This window comes from Tribolium castaneum, chromosome 2, assembly GCF_031307605.1.
Source record: "Tribolium castaneum strain GA2 chromosome 2, icTriCast1.1, whole genome shotgun sequence".
NCBI lineage: Eukaryota > Metazoa > Arthropoda > Insecta > Coleoptera > Tenebrionidae > Tribolium > Tribolium castaneum.
Genome location: NC_087395.1, coordinates 24,970,547 through 24,984,522, shown reverse-complemented (window position 1 = coordinate 24,984,522; position 13,976 = coordinate 24,970,547). Strand labels below are relative to the sequence as shown.

The 13,976-nt window shown below is 34.6% G+C and overlaps 1 protein-coding gene across 5 annotated transcripts in view; it reads left to right on the top strand.

Moving 5' to 3' along the window:
• The window catches only part of heph (hephaestus), a 109,300-nt gene that overhangs the window by 33,413 nt on the left and 61,911 nt on the right, over positions 1-13,976 (top strand). The window contains exon 1 of one of the 5 annotated variants that reach the window (XM_008200144.3): positions 7,754-7,799. The exons of the other annotated variants lie outside the window; for them this stretch is intronic. The gene's annotated coding sequence lies outside the window, so the exon portion shown is untranslated. Of the gene's footprint in view, positions 1-7,753; positions 7,800-13,976 lie in introns of those variants that run through there. 5 annotated transcript variants of the gene reach the window in all.

The window sequence follows — 13,976 nt, the reverse complement described above, 5'->3', positions numbered from 1 at the left end:
TGAGCTCATGGTTTTAAATTAGATTTAATTGGAGGTGATTGGAGCGTGACGGGGAGGAAAAATGGGAGTTGGGGGAGGAGCAGTCGTTACGCTAAATTGAATCCACTATTGCGAAATTAGTTTTTCAATCTTATCACGATTTGAGAGAGCATGTCGGCGGTTCGACGCTCGACCTAGTGATTTTTTTTCACAAGCGATGGTATAACCTAGGCTGTTTATGCGAAAAATCGTACAGTAAACATTCCACGTCGGTTACAAGTGAAATAAGAATCGTGTAAAGCCAAGGTTAGCCGGGAGTGAAATCATTTGACCCAAGGCTATGACTTCCCTAATTCATTTCATTACTCTTCATAAATGTTAAATGTATTTTTTCTGCTCATTTCCAACAAATTAATGGCGAATTTCTCGCTAAATCATGCCGTAATGTTTATTGTTCCAGTGCTCCTACGCCTCTGAAACCTAAAACAAAACAGTGATAAACAAAAAAAAAATTAAAAATCTGCGACTTTAAGCGAAATTTATATATGGTTGCTTAAAATAATTGTTCTGTATTAGGTTTGTTCCTTTCCAAACTCCTCGAAACCTGAAAGTGCGTAAAGAAACCGAAGCAGTTTCTAAAACAAAAAATCAAGGTTTTTGGCAATCAAACCTAAAACAGAAAGGCAGTTTTTTCTAAAAAGGAAAATGTATTAAACAAAAAAAATGAACTGAAAATAAAATTGTTGATAACCTAAAACCAAATATTTGTAATTCTGTATTCTCTAAAACAAGAAATTAAAAATCTTTTCTAACAAACCTAAAACAGAACAGGAATCGACTGAAATAAAAGAGTAGAAGCCTGAAATCATTCCCCTTCCAAAAAAAAACCTAAAACAAAAAGGTAGTCAACTGAAATTAAAGAGTACAAACCTGAAATACCTTTTCGAAAAGAAACACTTTTTAAACAAAAAACTGGACTTTTAGAAAAAGATGCTATGAAATCCAAAGATAAGGTAATTAAAAATTGTTGATAACTTAAAAATCCATTTGGATTTCTGCATTTTCTAAAACAAGAAATTAAAAATCTTGCCTAACAAACCTAAAACTTATCAGGAATCAACTGAAATAAAAGAAAGTGTCGAAGCCTGAAATCATTCCCCTTCCAAAGAAACTTGAAATCTGTATTAAACTGTATTAAATTTGTATGGCGTTAATAAATAAATCAAATTAAACTAAAAATGGACTTAGAAATTCTGCCTAATGCAGACAACTGAAATAAAAAAGTAGAAACCTGAAATAGCGCTTGCTAGCAAACTTCAAAATAGGTAAAATTAAAAATTGTCATTTATTCAGGAATTCTGTCATTTCTAAAACAAGCAATAACTAAGATATTTTCTTTAAAAAAAATACAATAAACCTGAAAAAATTGGACTTGTAACAAACCTGAAACGGAAAGTTTTATTTTCGAAACCTGGTTTTAATTAAGAATCGTTATGACTTTATGAGTTAAAGTTTTGACGCGATTCTGGCTTAACTTTTTCTGTATTTTATCGTTTTTAGCGAAACCTGAAAGAATTAGAACAAAATATAGGTGAAGCCTAAAACAGAAATTCTAGTAGATTTGTGAAGTTGATTTGAGTTAGCATTTCTGTATCTGGTTTTGTCTCTATTCTGTATAGAAGTGTTGCAAGCATGAAAAGTTTCAATAAAATGAAATTTCACTAGAAATTTTTTTTATGAGATTTATAATGTTTGTTCTACGCATTTTCTCGCTACATACACCTTCCTTGAAAAAAAGTTTGGCAGTTTTGGAACTTTATCGTATTCATTAATACCGATCGACCGTTTTTTTTAATTTTTACAATCGTAAGTGTTATGAAACTGCTTGGTATAGATTTTGGTATATTGAAAAACTGAACCTGAGCAAACCCTTAAACCATGAGAATGAGAGTAGGATTTTAGTTCAAAAAAATAGAGAGTATGTAACGAAACCTGCTGGCGGTTTCTATTTTTAAGGATGGAATTGAGATTTCGGCTATTTAGGATTTTTCAATTGGCTCTTTCTCCGTCCATAATTCTGCCAATTCGCGTGTAATTCCGTATAATTTGGTTAATCAGCGATCCGCGCCCAAACGGAAATAAACCAAAGTATCTCCGCACAGCAAATCGACGTCTTGGCTGCGACCCAACTCGTAATTTACATAAATCAGTTTTTATCAGACTGGGTATATATTTATAAAGCTCGTCCGGAAATTGTATTAAAAAGAGAGAAGGGCGTTGATAACAATTTTTTTCGAAAATGTCGATCTCGTTTCATTCCTTTAGGATAAATTAGACGTCATCTGTGAAAGGTGAACGAGAAGAAAACGTCTTGCATATTTCCACATTAATCATCGGAAAACCTCTTACCTGATGCTTTTATACAAATTTGCCGGAGCTCACATTAGTTATGAGTGCTTTGAAACGTGGCCAACTTCGCCTGTCGCTGTAAAACCAACAAATTATAATAAACGATTAATTTTTCAACGTGGCTCGCCCTCGAATTAAAGTCAACGCCGAGCTAACGCTAATCGTCAACTATTTGAACAGCGCTTGCCTGAGAATTAACCATCTGTTTGTGTTCCACGACAAATGAACCAACACACTTGCAAAGTCAGTCAATCCAAAGACTACAGTGTTACAAATCGAAATCGTGCTAAATTTACTAGACACCACCAGAAATCGAGGGAACCAAGCCAACTATACGAGCTCAATTAGCTGGAGGAGTTCGTTTCGTCTCTGCAAGTTATTCCAGATACAAAGCCACTTGAGAGCGAGTCCTGATCAAAGTAAAAACATAAAAGCCATTTTTCAAAATAATATATCTCGAGTGGCGGCGGGCGCGTCTTGACCTTCTTTCTCTAATTGCCTTGCAAATTGGAATTTTTCTCGGCCACTCTGTAGACTCAACTCGTCGATATCCTTGAATTCCATTCCCATAAAGTCGTCGTGTCTCGACCGCATCTTGTACTTAACCTCGAACGTTAAACTCCTATCGTCGAGTCCGGTCTCTTGGGATCAACTCCGAGAGATTATAATTACGGATCCTCGCGGCCGCCGCCTCAAAGATCAAAACTATTTAAAAGAGAGACGGAGAACGTCCGTCGACAAGTCTGCCAGAAAACGCGACGAATAATTAGATGTTGAGTAACGACGGGCTGTCGCCTGAAAACATCAATGAACTCGCTGAAAGGCGACGAATAAATGGACCCGAAAAAATCCTCTTTAAAATCCCTTCGTGCTGGTTTGTGGTTGAGTTTTTTGCGTTGGTCTTTGGATAGATCTTAAGATTTTGCATTTTTTATTTTTTTTTGCCTAAACACAAACTCGATCCTAGAGCGTTTTGTGGACTTTTCTTTGCTGTTGGAACTCTTGTGAGTTCTTAAGGCTAAAGGGGATGACAAAGACACGTATAATGAAAATTATTTTTCAATTTTTAGCGATATTTGAAATCTAATTTTAAATTGAAAAATGAAATTGAGTCTTCTAAACAAGTGGAATTCGCGCCATCGTAACACTTTTTTGAAAAAAAAATTAGTATTTTTTTTTTGTTTTATTTTAGTGCTCAAAAATGGAAAAAAAGTATACAAAACAAGTCAAAACCTACTTTTTACTTTGTAAAACAATAGGTTAAAATTAAATTTGATTATTTTCGGTAAAAAATCAATTTGTACTGAAGTTTTCTAATAATGGAGATTGAGAAAGCTGAGCAGACAGCAAGTAATGTCAAATAACGTTGAATTCGTATTTTTGGCAATTAAATTCTCTGAAATACAGAAGATTCTCTCAGAATATGTTCGAACTGTAAGGGATGCCCAAGTACAGGTGCTTGCCATTTTAAGAAGAAAATTAAAAAAAAACACTGAAAGGGACAACATATCGACGAAACAAATAGAAACTCCTCGGATAATAATACAGAATTCAGCGTCTGCTATTAAATGCTTAATTTTTTTCTGCATGTAGTTACTTGTACGTGAATTTTTTTCAATTTTTTTTGCAAAACATCATTTAAGCATCGCTTGTTTTAGAACGACAGTTTGGTTAATTAATGTTTTCATATTTTTAATTTTATTAATACAACTATTAATACTTTCAATTCATTGATAATAATTACAATAAGGAATTTAGAAAAAAATCAGGTGCATAGTGATACAAAAAAAACACATGGTTCTAAAAATTTTGCATAGCATCTGAAGGGATATGTGTAAAAGACAGACAAAGCTAATCCTTTACTAAATGAGTTCTAGATATTGGCGTTAATTTTTTTTCTAACAGATACAAAATCTAGTGTAGGTACTAAGGACTTTTTTGTAATGTTTATTAATATCGGGTAACCGATTTTCCCAAAACGTAAAATACAGGCTTCTCTGTCCAAATAACGAAACCACAATTTTTTTTGTTAGTTCCTTGAAATTGATTTTGTTTTATTTCACTGAAAATATCTTGCTAGTGGCTAATTTATGCACAGCTGCTTTCAAGCAGTGTCTTCCTCACTGCTGACTAAGGCAGGACAAACGATTTTACAAAATTCGGGTTTTGATAACTTTCTCGTTTTCGAATTTTGAAAAAATTTTTTGAATTTTGAAAAAAATCGACAAAAATACATTTGTGATCAGCAAGGAATGGAGATTCGTCGCCCTGCTTCGTTTTTTCGAAATATTTATTTTAAAATTTTTTAATTTTTTGAAAAATCAGTCAAAACATAAAGTGTTACGTTGGCGCAAATTTAATCAAGATTTTATGATCGAAACTTTTTTTGATCAAACAGATCATTGTTTTCTGACTAATAATTTTCGACAATATTGCAAGGGGAAAATAATGTAAATTTTATTATATTGCTGAGTTTTCTAACCGGTGCGAATGCAATTTCCAGTGTTGTTTTTGCGGCTGAGCCGGGTTATGAAAAGTCGACTGTTTGGGGTGGCAACCCTTGTATTCTTTGGTTTGATTTATGTTTTAAGGGCTGTGTGGCCGTTTTCTAATTAAATATCCGTCTGGGTAGGTGTATGGGTTAAAAGTGCACGGGGGTGTCCGTTTCCGGCTCACCCCGTCCGTCCGTCGTTAAATGAACGGATACATTATACAGCAATAACAGGCGGTTCGCGGCAGCATCAGCAACGGCGCCAAAGTACAACTAATTAAAACAATCGAGCCGGATGTAATTACCCCGTATTTTAATTAACAAATAGGTAGAGAGATCAAAAGCAACTGCAAATTACAGCGGTAACCGCTGAAATTATTTTAAATGGCTCGTCACAATGCCGGTGGTGGTGGTTGACGTTTGAGCGTGTTGACGGCGGCGGCGGGGTTTTTTCCTCGATTAATAACGGTTTTTCGGCGGATGTTCGGGGGCGGCGAACAGGTGTCCGCGTTGACAAATGTGTCGTAAGGCGTCGGAAACTGCGGCGCATAAATTACGAAACCATCAGACAAAGGCTCAGAATTTACATTAGGTTAATTGAATGTAGTCTGGCTGCGGAACGGCCGTAGAGGGGGCGATGCTCATGCATTATAAATGCTAATGTATGATATCATCTGGAAAATGGGGATGAAATACGATCAGCTTCTAAGGAAGACGAGAGAGAAAAATACCAACGAATGCAACCGAAAGATCGATCTTTAGCGATGGGCTTTACGTGTTCGCGATGATATTTACACGAGAGGATTCTCACGGGGGTAGCGCAGCTACGTGGAGGACGTACTTAAACAGCGCTTCCTTCGACTTGCTCGTGATATAGAACGGAATTAGACGAAACGAATTTCTTAGGAGGAAAGGCGACGGAAACGGGACGCTTGAGCCAGTTGTGATGCATAACCAACAGATGTCGGCCGTAAATCCGTCCACGAGATTAATTCAGACGCTGGGATATACAGGATGATCCAGAATTCAAACAAACACGAATTTCGCTCAAATACTACACGACGTCTCACTTCAAACAAAGAGAAATGTTTGTTTTCTATTTTGAATTTTGCGGTTTAGTCCAGTCTTATTAGGGTTTTTTTTTGGTTTTCTGTTTATATTTTGTATTTTCAATTCTTAGTCTTTTTTGTGTGTTGTCCAGTTTTAGTTTTTTTACTCACTTATAGGTTTTTTGTTTCAGTTTCAGTCGTGTGTTGCAATTTTATCTTAACTTTTGACAACTTTTATCATTTTATCCAGTATTTATTTTCTTCTTTGGAATTTTTTTTGTTCGTTTCAGATTTTTTCTTTCATATTTCTCTTTCATTTTTATGGTTGTCGTCGTGTTAATAGCCTTTTTGAACGTTTGTCTGATGTTTTGTATTTTCCGTCTAGGGTGCATTTTTACTTTTCTTCTTATCTGTCGATGATTTATTTTACGTCTTAGTAGAACTTGTTTTAATATTTTTATTTTTTATTTAGATATTGTTTTTTATTTAACGTTCGTTGTTGTGTTTATTATCTTTCTTTTTCTTTGTTTTAATAATTTATATGTGGATTGATGTTTTTACCTGTTGTTTTTTTTAGGCTCTAGGCTTAGTTTAACAACTATTTCTTTAATATTTTCCTTTTGTTGTCAGTGAAAATGTTGCTGATTCAGGCCTGTTTATTGGCAATAAGAATGGAATCTTGCGTTATTTGCTTAAATTTTTGACTTTACGAAAAAAATATTTTATGCAACGAGCAATAAATTACAATACGTAGTAAAGTGTTGTAAGCAGTACGAGTGTCCTAGTAGTTATTAAAGCGAGCTGCATACACTATTTTTCCTACGACCTGACCATTCATAATTTTTTTCCATATTGTCAGACTGATTTTTGTCAGACTTTTAAACGTTCACAGAAATTTAATCACTGTTCACACTATTTTAATGAAAAATTTGTTTTTTAATGATCATCGTTAAAGTGCTGATAACAAACATTTAATAAAGCGGTCAAAGTATAAAAAATTATTACTACATTATCAAGTCTTAAAATGTTATCATTTTAGTAAATTTTTTTCGAGATTTCTTCAGAATTAGATCATTTTGGAACATAACTTTAATAATAATTTAATAGTTTTTATTGAATTAATTAGAAATCATTTTTAAAGAATAATCTACCATCAAATACCATATAAATAAAAAAATTAAATAAAATTTTGCCAGGATTTTGACTCAGGTTGGTTAGATGTGTTGGAGTTTCCAATTTTAGGTTTAGGTTTGTCTTGAGCAGTTTTGTCTAATAAGAATGTTACTGAAGTAGACAGCAGCTAGCTTTGTATCCTCATTGTTTATTATTTATCGTGAAAAAACTAGAAATAAATTAATAATTATTTATGTGGGTGTTTTACTCGAAATGCCAGCCAGATCGCCTAAAAATAGCCCACCCTCTCAACGTCTTAACAACGTTGTTACCCTCAATCCGTCGCCTAAAAATAAATCACTTCCAGCATCAGCACGTACGTGCCCTATTAATATAATAGATTTAAATTAATCGATCCGTGCGGATTTCGGAAGCCCCCGTAATAAGGATTGAGTTATTTACATCGCTGGGGGTCCATTATTTACTTTTAATAGGAATTTCTGGGGCTTTATTGTCGAAAATAAATCAGCGTCCGAACCGCGGGACCGAAATCAAAATATAAAATATGTGTTTTAACCCGGCGCATCCACCAATTTTTTCCCTTTGGTAATTTGCGGCCGGCGAACATTAGCATAATATTGTTACTAGTCCGGTCGCTTAAATCAACGCTAGTTGGTGTTGTTGGTTCAGTAGTTTCCTTCGAGTGCTTGCCGAGGTCGGAGAAGCTTTTCGGACGCTTGCCGATATTTCGCAGCAATGTAAGAGAATTAATTTATTTATTCGGTTTTGGGATTATGGAGGGTCCCAGGTATCTCCTTTTATTTCGCATTATCTTGTCAACAATCACGATGCATATTTCATCTTGTGTACTCAACGAAATTGCGTGTTTCGAATTTACATTTGGTTAATTTTCTTTGTCTACCCTGTATGAAGCGATCGCGCGTTTTTCTCCACGACCGGATTCTTCGAGTCTTGTTTTCTTTGCCAACTCCGTCCTCGGGCCGTGTTTAGCATTTGCTTTCCGTGTTATCGACCCTTGTTAAAAGCCACGTCTCTCTCTTGAAATTTATTTTTCGCCAAGACGCCGCTGTGAGGAGTACTGATCTAGGCTAACCTCACCTCGGGTGTTGTTTCTTCTCTTCACAGTCGATCTGCCACGACTATTTGGATTTGTGGAACACTCTCCTTTTCGGGCCTGAACCACTCTCGGTGCTAGCGCCGTTACGTAACGTTAATGTTGCGGTGTGAACGCGGCTTTGGCCGTCAACCTGACCGCTGCAGGAATGAAGGAACTGGTTCTGTACGAGAGACGTTATTACGGTCGTTAGTTCATCGTTTGTTAGATGAGGTTAACGATCTTTCCACAAGAACGTAAAATGGGAGAGTGGAGAATTTTACGGTTTTTCGACGACGCATGTGTGAAGCGGCGGTAGCTAATAGACGATTGTTAAATAAATCAATTCGCGAGGATGTGACGAGCTTTGAATAATGTCGCAACAGGTGCGAAAATTACGGGTTTTGCCTTTCAAGGCGACGTGCTGCAAATACCAACGCCACATTTTTACCAATATTTTTCTCTTCCAGCTTTTGTTTTCAACGACAAGTGTATTTTAGGTTTGTTCTTTGTTTCAGGTTTTCTCTCTTACTGACTTCTTCTGTTTAAAATTTGGTTAGTTTTATCTTTTAGGCTTTATTATTTCAGTTTTACTATTATAATCTTTGCCTTAATTTTACGCCACCCAGGTGTTTTAGGCTGTGTTTTGTTTTAGGTTTTTATCTTTATTTTACAAGTTCTCGTTTTTATTTTAAGTTTAGTTAATTAAGTTTGGAGTTATTTACACTACTGAAGTGTTTTAGGCTGCGTTTTCTTTGTTTCAGGTTTTAATCTTAATCTATTAGTTCTCATTTTCGGTTTTGCATTTAGTTATGCATTCAGGTTTTTTACGTTTTGCTTGAAATTTAGTTTATGATATCGGATTTTTTACTAGGTATGAGTTTTTGCTTTATTTTACACATTTGAGATGTTTTAGGCTTTATTTGGTTTTTATTTTAGGTTTAGTTTAAGTTTAAACTTTGGTTTAAGTTTTCCAAGTTTTTGTGTTGATACTACTACTTTTCGCTTTTACAAATGGATTATTTCCAGGTTTTTTACGGTGATTCTTGTTTACATTTTGCCCAGAATTTGATCAATACTATCTGTTTTTGGCTTTATTTTTTACCTGGCATCTGGTTCTATGTTTATTACGAAGATATTTATTCATCTTTTTACGTGTTTTTTGAAGTTTTTTACTTTACTTTTACTCTATATTTTGTTCATTCGTTCCATATTAAGCTTTTGGGTTTTAGTTTTTTCTTATGAATATTTTGGTCTTAGCTGTTATCTGGTTTTGCTATGTGACTACAGCGTTATTCTGTTTTTACTCGTAATTTTTTTGTTTCAGATTTAATTAGGTTTTGAATTTTACTAAGTTTTGTCCAAATTGCAGTTAATATGTAACTTTGGCTTTTTAAATGCTTGTGTTTATTACAATAAGCTTTTTAGTTTTACACGACTTAGGTGTTGTAGGTTGTTTAGTTTAGGTTTTTTTCAAGATAATTTTATGTACTAGTTCTCATTTTAGGTTTTGAATTTAGTTACATTAAAGGTTTTTATAAATTCAGTTCTCTGGTTCCGGTTTTAGGTAATAATTGGTCTTTTTTTATGTTTTGTTGCATCGTTCTTCTAGATTTTTACTTTTGACTAACTTTGGTGGTTCAGGTTTTTTGTTCATTATATTTGTTCGATTTCAACTGTTTTTTTTTTTGGGATTTAAACGTATTTCTTGTTTTAAAGTTCGCTTTGGTGCAGTTTTTGCGTTATAAGTGTTTATATTCGATTTTTTTCTCATTTCGTCAAATTTTTTGTATTAGGCGTTTTTTTATTTTCTTAATTTTATAGTTTATTCTTGTCTTTGCTTATATTCTACTACTAAGTTTTATGTTTTTTTGTTTGTTTCTGTATTCAGATTTTTCCATATAATTTAGCTTTATTCTATTGTTTTATTTTTGTTCTAGGTTTAGTGTTTTAGGCTTAATTTTTTTAAATTTTGCTTAGATTTGAGTTATTAATTTAGGCTTTATTACTTGGTTTCTTCCTACAAGTTTACGCCACTCCATTGTTTCAGACTGTTTTAGGTTGTATTTGTTTGTTATGACGAGTTTTTTTGTTATGCATTTCACTTGGAATTTGGTTAGTACTAACTTTCGTTTTTTCGCGTCCCAGTCATCACTCGATTTTAGTTTCAGGTTTTATCTGGTTTATTTTCTCTTAATGGTGTTTCTGCTTATTTGAAGGATTTTCATTTTAGGTTTTTTTTTATCTTGTGTTTTTTTCCGTGTTTATTATTAATTTTTTTTTAATTTAATTTAATTTTCAGTTAGCTGTTTCAGATCGAAGTATTGGGAATTTGTCAGTCCTAACTAATTTTTTTTGGTTGAATTTTTGTATTTTTTTTTATCCTTTGTGATGATAACTTAATGATTGTAATGTGGCTTTTCGTATTAAAGGTATATTTTGCAAACGCAATAATTTAAGCCTTTTCCGGTTCCTTTCTCCGATTCAGCGACTTCGAAGGGGCAACAAGTCTGCTCGCGTCGCTTGTTTTCCGGTCGTAAGATCCGGAAGTCGTCCATATCTTGGCTTTTATCGCTCCCGGATCGACGTTATCGTATCGGAATCTTTTAAAATGAAAAAGATGAATTATTACGGTGAGCTGTTTTCGTTTCCGGCCGTTGAAAGTATTTGCCATTTTTGATATGTCGTCCGTGTTTCGTATATTTACGCTTTACGGGCTATGAAAAATGCATTGGATTAGTTACTGCTTCTCGAGTATCTAGTAGTGTTTGAATCGAAAATAATTTTGAACGTTGTCATTTCGTCGTTGAGTGAATCAGGGACGACACCAGTTGAATGCGGAATCGCTCGCTCGTTCGTTCGGTCACGGAACGTCTTGAATTTATGCAGTCGGTGTCGTGTGACGTCACCGTTTCGTCTTTATTTCGGATAATAAAGGCTTCGAGGGGAAGTAATGCCCGGAACGCGATCGTCGTCTGTGTAAACACCGTATATTTTCCGGCAAACATATTTCATCCGGTGGAGGAAAGCTAAATATTAGATTTGCCGTCAGTTTCGGACGTATCTATGAATTCTTCCGGGATTTTCCGGCGTGATGCATGTGTTGACAAAATGGTGGCTCGTTTGGCGAAATTAATTATTCCGGGTTATTCAATCAATATGATCCGATTATGGCCGAGTGAATGATCAATGTCGCTTGTTTGCATTCAATGAATTCGTAAATGAATTTATTGTTTGGTCTCGGCGGGCGAGTCCTGGACTTTTCTTATTACCATCACCAGGCAAAGAGTTTATGCCGGGATATGTGACATCAATGCTTTCAAAGGACCCACTCCGTAATTTAATCCTCGTGTGGAGATTTCGCAGTGAAATATGATTGATTTCTCGTCGAGTACCCACATTTTCAATTTTTTCTCTTCGCTCCTTTCACTCGTGAATAAATCTCTCGAGGTGGTAACGAGTCGGAGGAAATGGGGTTATTTTTACGCCGTCGATGCACCAAAGGCGTTTCGATTATGAAGCAATTTTTGCCGGCAAAGTAAATGTTTATGGTCGTAAATAAACAGTTTATGAAGTCGGTCCACGATACGCCGAGCCAACACAATCATTTATTTCTGCGATTTTTATCGGTTTTTTATCGCCGGTGCGTAAAAGGGGGATAAACAAAGCCTCAACTATTTATTTTCAATTAGAACGACTGGAGAAAAGGATTTCGTTTGATCGTTGACCACACACATGCGACCAAAGAAGAAAGCCGAACGGTAAACTCTCGTGTGTGTACCATTTCCGGAGTCGTAAACTCTGACGTGACCCACGCAATTATCCATTCAGGTCCACTTACACCTACCGGAAGCTAAGCCAACCCTCCCACGTTGGTTTCGTGCGCGTAAACGTGGCTTAACCATCTCGGAGCCCAGGTTCAAGGTTTGCACCTGAACTTGGTTGTTGGTTCACGTGATCCGGTTCTGCCGCTGTCCCCCTATCCGGTGACCATGGCGGCCTCGTCTGCATGCCTGACGCTCTGAAGGATTCGTTGTTGTGTTTCTGGTTTTGTTGTGGTACTTTTACTTTTTGACGATGACCTAGGAATCTTCCGTCGATGCGAAGGCGGACGTGGAACGCGTGTGTTGCATAAGCACGGAGGCGTTGAGTTATTGCACACGAGTCCACAAGAATGAGAGCCACACAGTGACTCTGTTATGTAGGGCTCAATTTTTTATTTTTCCAAAACTTTTATTATTTTTTGTGTTTTAATTTTCGAAAATTTGAACTCTTTGTGATTACCTGACCTGACCTGACCTGACCCGATTTAAAAATAAGTGAAATGCAAGATATCTTTTGAAGATATTTTGCAGTTAGGTTCGACCAAGGTAAAGGGAACGAATTAAAAAAACTTGCTACCTCAGGTGCCACAGCTGACAAATGCCAAAATTACGAAATATTTTTAATTGTTACTTGATTACCGAGGTTTTAGTACAATTTTTACACAGTAAAATTAAAAATAATTTGCAAAATTGTACTTTTGTCAGAAATAAAAGACAATAATCAAGGTATAAAGATAAAAAAATAAGAGCTTGAAAATTAATATCTACATATAAAAAGTCTTACTGAGTACTGACACAGCTGTTTAAACCAAATAAAAAACTTTATATGAATTTATTTACCGTTTATTTTTCAAATGAATTACAATTCTACATTTTTCTAACTAAGGGTCATAGTTTTGTTCGCGAATCGTCTTGATCAAAAACATACAGTTTACTCAATAATATTAACTTTTTTTAATATTCTGCTGGATAATTAGTCCGATAGTTAGCAGATTTATTAGATGAGATTAAAACTGAACTTCAATACAGGGTGCTCAAAAACTGGCGCACCAACTCAGTGGTACGTTATTGAGAAGCAAGTTCAGATTACGGGAAAAATAATGCAAAAATTCTTGAAGTTATATTTTAAAAAATCTGGAGCTTATTGTGTTAACTTCTTTAGTTTTCATTATTTTTTTATATTCTTATGTTTCATACCAGGTAATCGTTCCGTAACAAAACGATGAATAATTATTTTAAAATTTACTATCAGATTTTAGCAGTTTTTTTTAATTTACAAAAATTAAAATTCATCAAAAAATCACAATGTGTAGATGTGCCAACACTGGTAATTATTTCCTTGGAAACCGTTTCAAAAATAATTTATTTTTATTGTTGCTCAAATTCTATTGCGATCATGACTGTTACACAACGTTGCCACATATCATTTACCTAAAATTAGTTATTTATCAATAACTTTAATACAAAGAATTTTTTTACTAATTTTACCATTATATGTAACCACTTCTCTACCACACACCACTGAGTTGGTGCGCCAGTTTTTGAGCACGCTGTATATTTGTTTGAAAAATCACAACTTTTTTAACTGATATAATTATAATGTAAAATAATTCAAGAAAATTCTTGGTCCAAGCAGTTTTTTTTAGTTAATTGAGCACCTGGAAATGCTGTCATTTAAATGTCTTTCATCTGTGTTTTCTTGCATAAAACTGCCTAAAAGGGAATGCAATGACGATGTTTCTATTTGTTATTATAAAGCTTTGTTTTAAGAAACTACCAGATTCTGGTGAAATGTGACGAATTTTATAGACTTTTAAATTGTTCAATCCTAGAAACTTCATTTTATATAGATTTGATAAAAAATGAGAGATTTGACGAAATGTATAAAGATTTGCGAGATTTTGGTCTTGGACATAATATTTTGTTTAAGAATTTTTGATTAACTTTGTCGGCTTTTGATTTCTCAATTTTCTGAGTTTTATTGTGGAGCTTTTTTT